Source organism: Artibeus jamaicensis, unplaced genomic scaffold, assembly GCF_021234435.1.
Source record: "Artibeus jamaicensis isolate MK-2021 breed Jamaican fruit bat unplaced genomic scaffold, CSHL_Jam_final contig_354, whole genome shotgun sequence".
Taxonomy (NCBI): domain Eukaryota; kingdom Metazoa; phylum Chordata; class Mammalia; order Chiroptera; family Phyllostomidae; genus Artibeus; species Artibeus jamaicensis.
The window spans coordinates 21,728,769-21,742,408 of NW_026521803.1; positions in this window are offsets into that span (position 1 = coordinate 21,728,769).

Genomic DNA, 13,640 nt, shown 5'->3' on the forward strand with positions numbered 1-13,640 from the left:
TGTCAAAGCAAGGAAGGAGGGTGTTGGTGATGAAAGAAACAGAAGCATCGACACCTCTCATCATTTACTTGCATCTTAGAGAATTCACCATCATAGGATTTTCTGGCACAGGGCCATCAGCATGCTCCAGAAGGTCTGATGTTCTAAACTCAGGAAAGAAATGACAGGACCAAGCATCCTCACCATCTTCAAAACTTAGATCCTTGCAGGAATAACTATGCTATACCTTGCAGGTAACCTATGCTGACCAAGGGTTCACGTCCTTACACAATAATATTTTTATACTGGGTTTTAACTTTTCTGCTTGAAATTTAAGTATAATTATGTAGTTTAAATGGTCAGTTCAACGCTATCTTCTATCTACACTTACAGAAATGGATTAAATCTCTATTCATAAAACCAAACTCAGTTACTCCAAAATGTGAGTAAAGGGTCGAATTCTGCACTTGAAAGTTCTTCTCTACTCTTGTGTCTGATTATTTTGAGTTTTCTTATACCCTGTTTGGAACACTTTGGTGTTCCTAATTGCACATTTTGGAAGAATTTCATTCATTTTGTTCTTATTGCGGTATGCCAAACTCAATCTTTAAGAAAGATGAATATTATGCCCTGTAAAATATACCTGAAGAGATGTGTACAGATTAGACTTTCACAAATTTAAGATGTCACTCAGAATCCATCTATTGCAGAGGGAGAGGGTATGATCTGTGCCTGTAACTTCCCATCTTGATAAAAGACAAACAGATAGTTCATGTCTTCTGGAGTGGAAATAGCTTCTTTGCATCACTGTATGAGTTGAATAATTGAGATTGCTGATAACAGCAAGATATTATTAAATTAAGACTTGTTTCAGGTATTAGAAGAAATAAAGAAGAATGATGCTCAGATAACTGTTCTTCTAAAATACTATTTAAAAAAGTATCTGGAGGGAAAAACAATTTAAAACAGTAAAATTCAATAATTTGCAGAGCTACTTGAGACCAAGTGTAAACTGACAAAGAGCGAGTCAAGTTCTACGTCTTGAGTGATTTTGTTCTGCATCCCACGGGCAGAGGATGCTTTACAGGTGTGAATATGGGATGCCTGTCTGTTCATTTTTGTTTGTCTGTTTAAACAACAGTAATTTATTTTCTCATAGTTCTGGTGTCTACCAATTCAAGGTCAAAGTGTCAGCAGGTTTGGTCTCTTCTATGGCCTAGGACTTGCAGATGGCTGCCTTTCCACTGTATCTTCACCTGGTCTGTCTTTGAGCCTCTATTTCAACCTCTCTGTTCAAATAAGGACTGTTAGTCCCTCTGGGATTTGAATGCTTATACCAAAGATTCTAGATCATTCAAAACATTTCTAGAACTTCTGGTGAGCATTGCCACTAGAGTCAGTTTATGAACTAGAAAGAAATCATTGCATACATGATATCATTAAATTATAGTCATCCTTCCCTTGTGTATTTTGTCCAATGTATTCAAATGAGATTCTTTTTATCTTTCCCTGAAGTTTTACACCAGATTTATAATAGATTGAACTCTAGTAGAGTTTTGCTTATTAAAAATTCAAGTATTTTCAAGTTAAAATATTCTTAACATTACTTTGTTTAAGGCATATGGAAAAATATTCACACAAAACTGTCATGCATATTAACTTCTAATATGATATAAATTAATAATGAGATTAAACCAAGTATTTGAGTGTCTGTATCTGTTTTATTTTTTTAAGAATCATAGGTAATATAGATGTTTGTTTAATCCACATTATTTGTGAAGCAACTCTTTTGGTATATAGTCATATTTTGCTAAGGGGCAAGATTGAAACTATGTGCATTATTTTAACTCTGACACATAAAGTGCTTGCAAGTTATTTTTACAACTAGGAAAAAGGTGAACAAACCAAAAATTAATGATGTTTTTTGAAGCCATCAGAAAATTGAGGTTTCAAGGGAAACTGCCTCACCGAAGCCTGAAGGTGAATACAGGGCAGTAGTTGAGACCAGCTTTACCCGAATGCAGGAACCGCCGGGGACATAAACCAGTAGGAACATTAAAAAGGTGATTTGGAGGAACTGCCGGGGACTGAGTGTGTACTAGCTAAAGAGTGAGAGACTTCGGGGCTGCAGACATAGGAGGGCCCCACGCTTCTGTGGGTTTCACTTTCAGGTATCTCACCAGTTTATCATGGTGAAGAGTCAAGAAAAATTATCTTATGTCTTTTGCAGGGAAAGAGGAAAAGTAATCACTTTGAAATATATCCAGGATACTCTCCATAACAACCACATACTTCCCGGTGATAAATATTTTATCAGAGATTTATCTCATATAGGTGGGAAGTTCATTTACCCAATCACAGCCTCATATAGCCTTCCTGTCTCACCTGAAGGAGGGAGAAAGAAACACTTGTGAGAACTGAAGCCAAGGGACACCATGCACTGAAAGACAGATTTAATCATAAGATTATAGAATGCCTCCCCCCACTCATTATTACCATATTGATAGGTCTTCAGTTTAAAACAGTGGATCCTTGCTGATGTGGCTGCAAGGCTCAGACTCAACAAAGATGCAGTTTTGATGAATACTTAAAGACAAGAAAAACAAAAACAAGGATGCTGAAGGAATTTGAGGACCCGACACCTGCTAGTATAAGTTAGCATTAGGCACAGCTCAGTTTCTAGACAGGGTAATGTAAACCCTCACGTGAAAGGCCTATTTAGCTCAGTTCCCATTATCCAATAGATTATGTGTATTTTTCAACAAAAACTTTGCAGGCATACTATAGGCAGTAGAGAAATACCATCTTAAAACACAAAAAAAGGTCAGAACCAATCAGATATGACAGGCATTTTGGAATGATCAGACAGGGAACTGAAAATGTCTCTGATTGCTATATAAAGGGCTGTGATTGAAATTAGCCAACATGGAAAACAAATGGGCCATTTAAACAGAGAAATGGAAACTCTAAGGAAGAATCCAAAGAAAATGCATAACCTCAGAACCACTGCAGCAGGAAATAGCTCTGATGGATGACTCATCAATAGCCGGGGTGCAGCTGAATGGAGGAATAAAGAACTTGAACATACGTCAATAAAAACTTACCAAACTAAAATGAAAATTTTCAAAAAGAGTGAAAAGACAAAATAGAACATACAAGAACTGTGAGACAATTTCAAAAAAATGTAATTGGTATACTAGAAGGGAAAGAAAGCAAGAACAAAGCAGGAGAAGTATATGAAGCAACAAATGCTGAGAATGTTCCAAAATTAGTGACAGAATCCAAACCATAGATTCAGAATATTTATAGAACATTAAGCAAGACAAATACCAAAAAAATTGTACTCCTAAGCATAAAACAGTCAAATTGTAGAAGACCAAAGACAAAGATATTGAAAGAGGCCAGAGGGAAAAATCACTTTATATACAGTGGGGAAAAAAATACTGAACTTACAGATGATTTTCTCAGAAATCATGCAAAAAAGAAGAGAGTAGAGTAAGTTATTTAAAGCATTAACCTTTCCCTCCAGAATTCTATATCTAAAAAATATTCTTCAAAAATGAAGGAGAAATAATGAGTTAACTCAAACAAAAACTGAGGGGGTTAATTAACAACTGACCCATCTTGTTCAAAATATGTTAAAGACATGTTAAAAATGTCTTCAGAGATAAGATCATATAGATCAGACCTTTGGACCTGTGTAAAAAAAAGGGGGGTAAACATTGAACCCCCCCCTATGTTTTCTATGGTAAACATAGAAAAAAATTGCTTATTTTTTCCTACTATCTAGTGAATGAAGCAACCCATCACCTCACATATTTATCTTTTTTTAATGTATGAGAAAACTTACATTCTACTCTTTACAAAAAAGGCTTGTTTAAAATAATAATAGCAATGTATTTTATTTTTATCACATGAGGATAGATTAAATGAATGACAACTATATTATATGGGATTGAAATTCTCAATCCTTAAATATATTGTTACCCAGGAGCAGTATGAGGAGGACCCCCAAAAAGTGGAATTGTCTTCTGGAGGGGAGCCCCTTACAGTACAGGCTTCCCCAGCTAGGTGAGTTTTCTAGGAACCCATCTGTATCAGTGTACCAGCTGGCATTGTTGTGAGAGGCTGTGTTTGACCTCAGTGAAATTTTTTTGAAGCCTCTTTTGACACGTTTGCCCATTTCACGGTGGGTGATTTACATGCACCCTTGCCTGCGCTGTGAGCAGTTTTTGACCAAAAACAGTATGACCCTCATGCCCTACCCTTCCTGTTCACCTGGTCTCGTCCTGAGCAACTTAATTTTTCATTTGTTTCCCTGGATGAACATGGTCCTCAAAGGAAAATGTTTTGCTTATGTGAAAGAGGTGAAACAAAAAACTGCAGAAACACTGAAAGGCATCAAAATCAGTGAGTTCAAAAACTATTTTGAGCAGTGGAAGAAACATCTCCATAGGTGTATTGCTTCAAACGGCTGTACTTTGAAGGTGATTGAAGTTTAAGCATGTAAGAATAAATATACAATTTTTAATAAAGTCCATTTTTGGGGTGCCCCCCTTGTATAATATTGTTTGAGAGTAGATTTATATTGGGTGCAAATGTAGATTTCAAAATTAAGGGCAGTCACATAAAAAATAGAAAAAGAAGCACAACTAATATGTTAAGAGTGGAGACAAAATGAAAAAAAAATCTCAAAACCAGTAAATGGAAAATGAAGAGGAAAAAAGAGTAAGTAAAATGAACAGAAACAATTACAAACTATAACTGTGGATGTGAATGGTCTAAATGCCAATTACATAAAACTGGAGATAATCAGAGTGGACTCAAAAAACTCAGACCCAACTATGTATGGCCTATGAGAGATTCATCCTGAACATAAAGACACAGATTACTGTCTAAGAAAAAGAAAGCTCTAATACCATATACGTCAGACAAAGCAGATTTCAGAACAAGGGAAATCCTCAGGGAGATGACGGGCATTATGAATTGGTAAGAGAGTCAGATGTCTAATAAGATCTCGCAATTTTTAATGTGTATACTTGTAACTTAGCTTCAAAATACATGAGGCAAACATTGATACTATAAGGAGAAATAAACTCACTATTTTATTTTGTTCTTTTATGATTTTTTTAAAAAGAAACTTTCATTATGTCAAACTTAAAGCATATCCAAAAGCAAAAAGGCCAGCAAAAGAGAACTGCTACATACCCTCCGTCAGTTTCAGTAACTGCCAAGGTGCAGCTACACTTGTCACGCCTCTCCCTCCACTCCTCGCCCTCCCCAGGCTCATGTTATTTTGGAGAAAATGCCAGACCTCGTATCACTCTTTCCATAAATGTTCCAGTTTCCAATTGTAAAGGTTAAGAAGCCTTTTTCTTTTCTTTTTTTTATTTTAGTATAATTAATTTGATGTTTTAAAGACTTTACTTATTTTTAGAGAGAGAGGAAGGGAGGGAGAAAGAGAGGGAGAGAAACATCAGTGTGTAGTTGCCTCTCACGTGACACCTTTTGGGGACCTGGCCTGCAACCCAGGCATGTGCCCTGACTAAAAATTGAACCAGCAACACTTTGGTTCACAGGCTGGTGCTCAGTCTACTGAGCCACACTAGTCAGGGCTAATTAATTTAATTTTCATTATGGTTGAGAACACTTAACGTGAGATCTACTGTAACAAATTTTTAAGTATACAATACAACATTATTAACTGTGTGCACAGAATTGCACAGCGGATCTCTAGAACTTACTCATTTTGCTTAACTAAGACTTTACACCTGTGGACAGCCACCCCACATTGCTCCTGTACTCCAGCCCTGGCGACCCCAGCTCTGGCGACCCCAGCCCTGGTGACCCCCGCTGTACTCCGCTGAAACCCCTCTGAGTTTCACTATGTTAGATACTTCATTTAAGGGGAATCACGCAGTGTCTGTCCAACTCTTTTCAGCCAGAGCTTTCTATACTTCTCTTTCAGTAATTGATGGATCAAGCAGGAAGAAATTTAATTATTAATGTTAAGCAGCACTATTAATCAACTTATTGAACTGCCATTTATAGAATACTACATGTAACAACAGACCATCATTCTTCTCAAAGTTTCATGGACCCTTGACCAATAGCACATCCTGTGCCATCAAACACATCTTAACTTTGAGACAGAAGAGAGAACACAAAATAATGTTCTCAGACCACGAAGGAAATAAATTAGAAATCATTAACAGAAAGATAGCCGGAAATCCCCAAATATTTGAAGATTGAACAACATGTTTCTAAGGAACACACATGGATTAAGGGTTCTCTAGAGAAATTAAAAGATATTCTAAACTAAATGAAAATGAAAGAGCAGCCTTCCAAAAATTGTGAATTCAGGGAAAACAGTGCTGACAGGAAATTTTATGACATTAAATGCACACATTAGAAAAGGGAAATACATGAAATTAGTTCTCTAAACTTAATCTTTTACTTTAGGAATCTAGAGAAAGAGTAACAGTGTAAGCATGCAGCAAGCAGAAGAAAAGAAATAATGCAAAGCAGCGTGGAAAACTGAAATGGAAATCAGGGAAGCAGTGCAGGAGATCAGTGAAATCACATCTGATTGTTTCAGAACAATAAACTTTTTGGTAAATAGGTAGGCTAATAAAAGTAAAGAGAGAGAAATCACAAATTAGTAAATAGAAGAAATGAAAGAGGCATTGTCACTACTGATGCCACAGACAAAAAGGGGTAATAAAGTAGGATTAGAAACAACCCCATGCCCACTAATTTGATAACTTACATGGAATGGACCATTTGTTTTGTAAGGCACAAGCTACAGAAACTCAAACATAGAGAAATAGATAGGCCCATTTCTTTTAAAGATATTGAGTAATAATTAGTACCTTCCAAATATGGCTGCATCATGCCCTGATGATTTCACTGGTGAATTCTAAAACATGTTTAAAGAAGACACAATACCAAACATTAACAATGTCTTCCAGAAAATAGAAGTAGAGGGAATCTTCTTAACTCATTCTATGAGACCAGCATTACCCTAACAAGGAAACCAGACAAAGACTTTACAAGAAAGGGAAACTGTTTACACTCTTGACAGGCAATGGTTTATCAAGAATGTCAACGCAAAAATCTTTAAAAATACCACAAATCAAGCCTTGGCTGGTGTGGCTCAGTGGATGGGGTGTCAGCCTGAGAACCAGAGGATTACTGGTTTGATTCCCAGTCAGGGCACATGTCCAGGCTGTGGGCCAGGTCCCTGGGAGGGGGGCACATGAAGCAAGCACACTGATGTTTCTCTCCCTCTTTTTCTCCCTGCCTTCCCCCTCTCTAAAAATAAATAAATAAATAAAATATTTAAAACATTTTAAACTGCAAATTTATTTCAGTAATTTATTTTAAAAAATATACCAGCAACAAGTTGGATTATTTTAGGCATGGATTCCATTTGGATATAAATTAATATAACTCACCACAGCAATGGGAAAAATCAAAGGAATAAATCATATGATCACATCAATGAATACAAAAAGGGCCTTTGGTAATGGGTTAGAGTTGCAGTCACCAGTATGAACTCATAAAGATAGTTACATATAGATAAATGTATAGAAATGTTTATACACATAGTTTCTTATACGCACATATTTTCTTGCTCTGTCAGATGAAAGGCCTAGAAGCAGCAACAGCCTGGTAGCAACAGGCACACTGGTGGCCAGATCTTGGTTTCTGATACCATTCTCTAACAAAATTAACCAGGACTGCTTGGAGAAATGGCTGGTTCTAGGCAAGGGACAGCAAATATTTAAGATGAGCCTGGAGCATTGGGTAGTACCAGAAAAGTACTCAGGAAGTGCTCAAAAATATGATAGCATTCGTTCAAGAAACACAGGAGCAAATTGAAAGAGCCTAGTAGCTACAGCTTGAAAAATTTGAGAAACAAAATAAAGTATTATTGGATTATAATGTAAAGTATAAAATTAATATCCATGGTCTACAATTATATAAATAAATGATTCACTGAATAAATTATTGATAGGGGAGAAGATAAAGATCTCTGTTGCAGAATTCCAAATAATTCACATAAATACTATGCTTTTAATGAAAGGAGCATAAATCTTCACTCTTTCAGTGTGGGTGCATGGTGACTTCCTTCCATAAAGTATTGAAAGGTAGAAAAAAATGATTTACAGTAGAGAATCCTGGTAAACACTGTACCAGCCATGTGATTAATGTTACCATAGATAGTGATAACTAATGTCAATAGTATATATTTTAATATGTACTCAAAATGTCACTTGACTTCTATGTCCCTTTTGACAAAAGCACATAATCTCAGTGTAATCATTACCTGGCCCATCCTCAGTAAAACCATCAAAGCACAAAAACATGGGCAGTCTGAGAGACTGTCTGCACCAGGAGGAGCCTAAGGGCATATGTCAAATAACTGGAATACGCTATTCCAGATGGGATCCTGGAACAGAAAGACTTTAGTACAATCTAAAAAACTCTGAAAAGAACTGTGAACTTAGGTAATAATAATATATCAGTGTTGGGTGATCAATGGTAACAAAAGTATCTTACTCTGATATTAGGTCAGTAATCTTCCTGCTATTACTGTTCTGTCACCCTTTTGTTCCTGAAGGGTCTTACAGGCCCCAAGAGAGTTGTCTGTACTTGTCTGTTGTGTATTATCTATGATAAAGGGACGTCTATTGTAGATCATTTCCAGTAGGAGGACATGCAAAATTACCCACCTGTGATGAGTTATGATTCTGTTGAGTATAAGACAGAAGGGGAGAGGGACTGTCCTATTGTCCATTAATTCTTTCGAGCTTAGCCCTGCAGTACAGCAAACAGCCTACCATCCGAGGACAGCACAGCTGGCCACCCTTTGGAAGACAAACATCTTTCACTCTTTGTTTCTGCCTTATATCCCTGAAACGAGTCTACTTTCTGGTCCCTATTATCTCATTTGTAGATTTATCTCAAAGTTGTCCCTGCATATTTTCATTGTGGGTTGCTCACGAACAGATTATTCTTATCATCTCTCTAAGCTAGCGCAGATCTCCCTGAGAAACCAAACCATTGACTGGAAGCCTTGTTAGCAATTCAGGGAGTTGCCTGACTCTTCCCCAGCTTGCCATTCCCCAGAGCTCAGCCTCCCCAGCCACAAGCCTTTCTACAGAACACCTTCCTGTGTATGTTCAATTTTTTGCTCAATGATTGCACTGCTGAAATTCCCATCTATGACCTTGATTATATTCAGATATTCACAACAGTGAGATTGTGGTAGAAACACCAGTAGGGGACATGCTATAGTAATTTAGTACATAGTTCGCAAATCTTACGTTGCTCCCCCTCCTTCCTTCTAAATGTTGGAGGTTCACAACATAGTGTTGCTTTGGGTGAATGGACAAAAATCCTCTGTCTTCTAAATACAGGTCTTTATATGTAGGAAGGTCACAGATTTATCTCAGGCTTATGAGATCTGGAGGACTTTAGCAGAACAGGAAAATACCACATTTCTCATATTTACGAGTGTCTTTGAACCCAAGAAGGGTTTCATTTGTATACATAGATAATCTATCTAATATATTTATAGATAATATATTTAAGGAGTTTCCAAAGCAAGGCAGGGGAATGTAACCTTGAAAATAATATAAAATAGCTGTATTGCGAAATGTTGTAAATACTAGTTGAACACAATGAGACATATGCTAGGGGCTGAGGAACCAGAAAATTGCAAGCATTTTAGAGCAATATCTCTTAGTTTAAATTCACCTGCAGTTCCTGGTGAGTGACAGCTGCTAAAGGAAAAGGGAAAACAATAACAGCAGCAACAAAATCCCCGTAAGTTTAATAGTCACCCACTGGTTGTAAATGTGAAGAGGACCTCTCCAAACACAGAACTGAAAGGTAGAGGAATCCTCCTTTACTATAAAAAGTTGAGGAAGCCCCTGACCCAGCCCATTAACGGGCAAGCTCTGAATACCACTTGTGTGACAAAGCTTTGCAAGGTTCTGTAGGATTTTAATTTCACTCCCTGGAAGCATGTCTTTGTCCTAGCTCAAATATGTTTACAGTTTTTCTAATCCCAATTAATTTCAGTCAGAATTAAGTTATCTTTTAGGGAAAAGATGCCAACAGACTCATAAAGAACATTTGGACAACACAGGATTGAGCGTCTCTCTGGCCAAACCGGCCCAGAAACACTTGCTACCCATTTCCCATCCTTCCTGGAAGAGCCTGGTTGTCAAGTGTTAAAAAGAACAGAGTATTTTATAATGACAACACACAAAGTTCAAAGTTTGTTTTTGAAGAGACTTTATGACTGCTGCTGCATTTACAAAGGAATCTAGGGTATAGAAAAGTTGGAGGAACGGGTTTTTATAGTAAATTTGAAAATTTCATACTCTGGACACCTGTTTCCAAAGACATACAACTGATGTTAATTGTTTCTCATCCTCACCTGAGGACGTACTTATTGATTTGAGAGAGAGAGAGAATGAGAGAGGAACATCGATGAGAGAGAGAAACATAGATGGGCAACCTCCTGTAAGCTCCCTGACATGGGATCAAACCCACAACCCTTTGGTGTATAGGATGGTGCTCCAACCAAATCTCTAGGCCAGGGTAAAGTTAGTATTTGATTGGTTGATGCCTGGGCCACGTTTTGCTGAGCCATTATACGCACACAGTATTATACTATATGGAGGATAACAGCAGAAGTAAGAAAATAACCTGGGGATTCACAGTTAAGAGGTACACACACAAAAAAGCCACACTGCCTGTATATTCACTTAATGGTGAACTATCTGAAATGCAAGCTCCCTCTGGGGACTGTGACTGCATGTCCACCAGAACAATGCATGAGACACAGTGAATGCTCAAGAACACTATGTTGAAGGAATAATGGCAATAAAGCTGTGTCCTGTAGGCTTAGAAGATGGAATGTATACCTGTATGGAATGGATTATGTTCTCTCAAAATTCATATATTGAAGTCCTCCTAGTATCTTAAAATGTGGCAGTATTTGGGGATTGGGCCATAAAGAGGTAATGAAGTTAAATGAAATCCTAAGGGTGAGGCCCTATTCCAGTATGACAGGTGTCCTTATAAGAAGCACAAACACATACACACCGAGAGACAAGACCATGTGAGGACACAGAGAAAGTGGCCATCTGGAAGACAAGGAGAGAGGCCTCAGGAGAAACCAAACCTGCCAATACTTGAATCGCAGATTTACAGCCTCCTGAACTATGTGGGAAAATAAATCTCTGTTCTTTAAGCCACCCAGCCTGTGGTATTTTTTTATGACAGCCTCAGGAAACTAGTATAATACCTAAGATAGTGTTACAAGATAAAATACAGGATGTTAAATTTGAATTTTAGATAAAGAGTGTATTTTGTCTGTTTGTTTTAAGCATGAGGAAGTCCATGCAATATTTGGGACATTCTGATACAACAACAAAATCACTTTGTTTATATAAATACAAATTTAACTGGGTATCTTATATTTTATTTCTGATATCTGGCAACTCAAACCTAGGAATGGTGGAGAGGAGGAGCCATTTGAACTAGATAACAAAAAAAAAAGAAGTGGTAGGGATGGAATAGCACTGAAGCCAGGGAAATCAATATGAATAGGTCCCAATGGAAATTTTCACCAATTTTTGCCACTGTGTTTATACCACAGCAGCCATCATAGCCTATAACGATTTTAAGTATTCAAAAATGACAACTTAATTTCATAAGGAAGATATAATTGCCATTTATCACTCAGTGGTTTCTAAACCTATGCACTTTAAAAAATAAAAATGAATCAATTCTTGGGGACTCACCCAGACTAATGGATTATTAATTTAATGTGATTAAGAAGAGCTAATCGGCTCATTCTAAACACATCTTACACCCATAAACCACTGGGCAGCTTGAGCTCTATTCTGTGGACATTTTCTCTACAATCGAACCCGAGACCTGGTTAAACCCTGTGCTGAAGGGAAGGCCCTGTTTTAATGGCCCCAAAGAACCATCTCCATACCTTTGTTTGGTATGATACTATATCAGAAACTAAACTCTTCAGCAGTTTCTTAACAGGCTGAATTAGTCTTTCTACATCTGTGTGTATATGTGTATAAATACAATCCCAGGTGTTTCCCTGGAACCAAATTTTAGGGTAATCACATAATTTCATGGGATTGTTAGGGAGGTAAAAGTAAATAAAGCATGAGTTTTTACTTCAAGTTGAAAAGTACTGTTTTGTTTTTGTCACAGGGAAACCCTTTATATTGATAAATGAAGCCACATGCTATTGATGCAGGACGCCATTGAAAATGAACGTTATGCAGCCCAGTGTCTGATTAGTGCTGGCCAAATTCACTGAGTCGGGAAGACTATTTTCTAATTTACGTATTAAAGTTCAGGGGAGGTCAGTTGGTAGAAAGGAAAATGCCACTAACTACTCCTGTTGGAAGATAAGTGGCTAACACTAATGAATATAAAAATGTCTGTTTTTCAAAGATACAGGGCTGACTGAGGGGGCCACTATGACTCAAAATCATGGAGGATAAGTAACAGCAGGGTGACAAGATGAGACCAGGAAGAAAGGAATTAGGAGAGACATCAAGTTGAATATAAGAGTTCAAGGGAGAACACACAGACACACAAATAAAGACTGGGTACCTTAGGACCACTTTCATGGGCTTGGCACTATCACTCAGAAATGCATTCTGTGGAACCAGATACATTTTGGGGAGTATGGGGACTATCTGTGCCCTCTGCCCGATTCCCTTTCTCCCTTCTAGTGATGAACTACACTTACTGTCGTTGTAGGAGACCTCTTGTTCCAAATGAGACCCCAGGGCTCTCAATCACAGTGCCATGCCCATTTGACCACAGGAATAGGTGTTGGTATCACGCAAGCTAGTCAGTATAGCCCATGTCTTTGGCCTCAGTTTGGCTCAGAGATGGTGAAGGATATATGCCCGGTCAATGAGATGTCTTCTGGAAATTTTTTCATACAGTCCTGGGAAAAAGAAGTTTTTTTTTCCCCTTGGCTAACAAGCTATAAGGCTGTAAACTCAGGGCTGTTAGTGATTACCTTCCCAGCCACGTGCAGAGTCCTGAAAGATTGAGGCCACCACCCAGTCAGAATATGAGAAGATGAATGCATAGAGTTTATATCATTCTCTCTCTCCTGCTCCTTTTGTCTCTGCCTCTCTTTTACACACACACACACATGGTTGATGAACCTTATTTGGTTGATCTTATGGCTGGCCATGGGAGTGTGTTTGTTCACACATGTGTAGTTCGGTTAAATGGGCCAACCAATTCCCCTTTTTGCTTGAATGGGTTTGTGTGATTCTGTCACTAACACATAGAAAAATCTTGACTGATGATGAGCGTTGTCTTTACTGTTATGTGGCCATGAATCTGTCTGAACTTTGCTGCGTGCCATTTAGTTGACTTACAGTTAGTTACTACAAGGAAGGAGAAGCTTCATATTTATCTTGATAGCTATCCCTCTGTATTTGGAATCATTTTTCTTTAATCTTCTACCTTTAGCTCCCGTAAAACAGAACATAATGTTTCAGGGTTCCAATGAAGAGTGGATATTCGATGAACTGCAGATTATTCTTTCTGAAACATTACCATGCACCACTGGACCTGTCTGTTTG